This window comes from Aegilops tauschii, chromosome 6, assembly GCF_002575655.3.
Source record: "Aegilops tauschii subsp. strangulata cultivar AL8/78 chromosome 6, Aet v6.0, whole genome shotgun sequence".
Lineage (NCBI taxonomy): Eukaryota > Viridiplantae > Streptophyta > Magnoliopsida > Poales > Poaceae > Aegilops > Aegilops tauschii.
Window position 1 is genome coordinate 192,926,685 of NC_053040.3, and position 4,200 is coordinate 192,930,884.

At 45.0% G+C, this 4,200-nt stretch overlaps 1 long non-coding RNA gene across 1 annotated transcript; it reads right to left on the bottom strand.

Moving 5' to 3' along the window:
• Positions 1 to 1,361: 1,361 nt before the first annotated feature.
• On the bottom strand, positions 1,362 to 3,757 carry LOC120966358 (uncharacterized). Its single transcript, XR_005759875.3, has 2 exons — positions 2,474 to 3,757; positions 1,362 to 2,048 (listed from the first exon to the last, which is right to left on the bottom strand). It is a non-coding gene; the product is annotated as an uncharacterized lncRNA (long non-coding RNA).
• Between the last annotated feature and the right edge of the window lie 443 nt (positions 3,758 to 4,200).

The window sequence follows — 4,200 nt, forward strand, 5'->3', positions numbered from 1 at the left end:
GTAAGTAGGAGTTCAGGATCACTTCTTGATCATTACTAGTTGACGAACGTTCCTTTGCTTCTCTTCTCGCTCTTGTTTGCGTAAGTTAGCCACCATATCTTGCTTAGTCGCTGCTGCAACCTCACCACTTATCCTTTCCATACCCATTAAGCTTTGCTAGTCTTGATACCCATGGTAATGGGATTGCTGAGTTCTCGTGGCTCACAGATTACTACAACACCAGTTGCAGGTACAGGTTATGCGATGATCATGACGCGAGAGCGATGTTATTTGTTTTGGAGTTCTTCTTCTGCTTCTTCTTCGATCATGGGATAGGTTCCAGGTCGGCAGCCTGGGCTAGCAGGGTGGATGTCGTTTGAGCTTCTGTTTGTGTTTCATCCGTAGTCGGATGTTGATCCTATGTATGATGTATTGATGTATTCTTGCGGCATTTGTATGCCTTGTATGTATCCCCATATATTATGTAATGTTGATGTAATGATATCCACCTTGCAAAAGTGTGTCAATATGTGGTTCTATCCTTGGTGGGACCTTCGAGTCTCTTTAGGATAGTATCGCATATTGGGCGTGACATTTATATACATCGAACTACTCCGTTTTGCAAAATTGAACTTCTTGGTTTTAATCTTTTAGCATTAGGGAAAATCTAAACAACTTCATATATTTTTTAGTTTTGGACTTCTTGGTGTTATTCACTAGTAACGTGAAAAATCCTAGTTATGTAATAAATATCAAACATCTCAATTACTTAAAGTTGAACTTCTAGGTCTTATTTTTTTTAAAGAAGGAAAATCTATTTTTATAAACTTTTTGAACTGCTCGGTCTTTTAATTTGACCTTCTTGATATTGTAATAAACATTGAACTTCGCCATTATTTAAATTTGAACCTCTGGTTTTTTTGTAGAATGGGAAAAATCCATTTTCCCTATAAATTTTGAGTTGCTCTATTTTTTTAATTTGGCCTTCTTGGGTTATGCGTTAGTAACAGAAAAAAATCCTAATGTAGTAATAAGCATTGAACCCCTCCACTATTTGTATTTGAACTTCTAGTTTTTTAACGAGAAAGTAACCTTTTTGGTTTTATTTTCCTTTTAGTACTGAAAAAATCTCAATAATTTGTCGTAAACATCGAACTTCCTTCTCTTCTCTGTTCTTCGTTCTCTTCTCTATTTTTTATTCGTGAACTGATAGTGTTTTTTATTCTGATTTCCTTATTCCAATATAAGTGAGCCAACTTGACAACAACGTACAGATTGGCCTAATTGTTATATATGAACTTCCAAAATTTTGAATCGTGGACTTTGTTAGGTGTGGCTTTTTTTCAAATTGAAATTGTACATGTTAAATGCAGACTGTGTTCTAAAATTTCTGCTTTTTTTCAAGGACAAAATTTCTATTAAAATCACACACGTGGGATCACACACCCAACAAAGACACAAGGGGTACCACACAACAAGTACACTTGCTATAATACACACACAAACACACACTCAAGCAGTCACACCACACCAAGAACGCACACACCAAAGCGCACTAACGCAAGCCCGTGCATGGCATTTGATTTGGCCCACAATCCTCCATCACCCTGACGCTCGCCGTCCTCCGGCTCTCCACTCCATAGTTGAACTTCAGTTGCGCACATGCATACATGGATCCATCAAGAGTCAACGCAATCTTCAGTTAATTTCTTCAAATTTTGTTCTCGGCCCATGGCGTCCATCAATTGGCTCAATAATTCAGCATGGAACAACAAAGACACAATGTTTCTTTCGTTCTGCAGTACGCAGGTGCAAAAACTTGCCAGCATTGATTTCAAAAGAGTGTTGGTGTTCCAGAAAATATACTTTAACATACTTTTGACCTTCTCAAACAATTTCTTTTGACCTTCAGCTGTTTTTCCTTATTCCAATATAAGTGAGCCAACTTGACAACAACGTATAATGCTCTGCAGCGCCAACGTCTTGAGCGTCTCCGCCCGTGTCAACGAGGAAGGAGTCCCTGACACTTGCTGTTGCACCGACACCAGCTCCACCAGCAATACGACGAGCTGCAAAAAAATTCAGTTAACATCATGGTTCATAAACTACTATACATTTTTGTAGTTAACATCATGGTTCACAAACTACTAGATATCATGGTTCACGGGGAGAGACGAGTAGAGAGAAGTACAAGTCTTCTTTTTGTGCAGTGAACAGTATAATCTTTTACAAGTCTTCTTCAGATATTACAGAAATAAACTCTGAACTTGTAACTTGATAGAAACTAAACTTCGGTTCTTTTGCAAATTTGGGATACTATGTGAGTTGCTTCAGCACAAGCCACCAGTTACACACGCCTGGGAGAAGAAAAATGGAAAGCAGGCTTCTGCATATATCCAATCGATCACAAAAGTAGCAGCTTCATATCACAAGTTCAGAAGAATGTTCTACTGAGACTTCAAAACAACAAGCTAAAAGGTTGAAAGGTTATAACCTGGAGCGTGACAGTCGGCATATAGCCGTTATAGAACTTGGCATACATCCATAGTAGAACTTCAGGGTGGCCACCGTATAGCTGTACTAGAACTTTTCACAAAACGTCTTTGCACTTGGTGTACAACGGCCATAAGCGACAGCGGCCTCAAGCACGACCAGAGCCAACTCTCTGCAAGGGAGCCTTTGTATCCTTATCTGCTTACGGTTACGGTACTGATTAGGCTAATCTCTGAACCCAAACAGGTATGGTATTGAGCAGGAGTACACTCTCCTCCAGAAGGACGTGGACTGGCCTCTTGGCTGGCCCATTGGTGGCTACCCTGGCCCTCAGGCAAGAAAATTCTCAACAAATCTGTTCAAGCTTACATATAAAACATAAAACGAATATGTTCTTGAACTCAAAATTGTCCACAATTCACTGAAGGTAGTAGGTTTTCAAATGATATTGATTGTGTGCATTTGTGCAGGGGTCATAGTACTGCACCGCCGGCGCCGACAAGGCGTTCGGGCACGACATCATGGATGCCCACTACAAGGCTTGCCTCTATGCCGGGATCAACATCAGCAGCATCAACGGGGAGGTCATGCCCGGCCAGGTACGCAACTTGGTTCCTGTCTTGTCAAAAATGCTCTGCTAGGCGTTGTGTGTGGGAATTTCTGAACCTGATTCCTCATCTTGGTGACATGACAGTGACAGTGGGAGTTCCAAGTCGGGCTGTCCCGACCAGCACCAGTTTCTATTGCTTCTACCGGCGGCGATGCGGAGCAGTCCGCAGCGACGGCTGGGGCGCAGTCTGTGATGACCCCAGTGCCTGCGAATGTCATCCCTGGTCCAGTCAGGTCGGGATCCTGCCGGATCCATGCGCACCGGTGGTCACGCGGGACGGCAGATGCGGCAGGGGCGTGTTGGATGGTGGGCGGCGACGGCGATTTCAGAGTTGGTGGTGAAGGGTTCGCGCTGGGTGGTGGAGATGGTGGCGGGGGCTGGGGGTGTCTGGGGCGGCGGCGACGAGCTGGTACGGGTGGGCGACGGTGAATCCGAATCGGTGGTTTCTTGGGGCGGTGGCGCCTTGGGTTGTCGGGGCGGCGGCGGCGGCGCGCGATGTCAGGGCGGGGCCGGGGGCACGCGGGGTCAGCGCCAGGAGAGGCGGCGGCGCGAGGGATCAGGGGCGGGGCGGCGGGTTGGACGGGGGGTTCGGGCGGCGACGGCTGTGTCGGGATCGAGGGGAGATTGGGAGGTGGGGGGTGGTTGGGTGAGCTTTTTATTGTTCGCTGCCGGCTCGGGTATTCGGGAACATCCGGATCGGATATAGGCCTGACGTGATCCACGTAGTTATTCTAATCCGAGGATTAGAATAGTGCCACTCTATATATATACCACGTGTCATGAACCTCAGTTTGTCTGTGGGGACTTAATGGTTTTCAAGGCAGGTGCCACATCAAAGTTCTGCATATATATTAGGTATTCAAATATCACACCCACACATCTTCATACATACGTGTTTAGCCCACAAGCAAGCGATGGCGGTTGTCCTCTAGCACTTACTCATGGGGTTATCGGCGACATGCTTCATCCATCTCCGTGTGCCCGCTTGGTCAATCACGTCGACCGACAGCGATAGAGGTTAATTTCACTTATAATTAGGAGGGGATTAAATTTTGGTTCGTCTTATACGGTTTGGTACATGCAACTATACTTCGCACGCATGTGTATGCACGAATCCC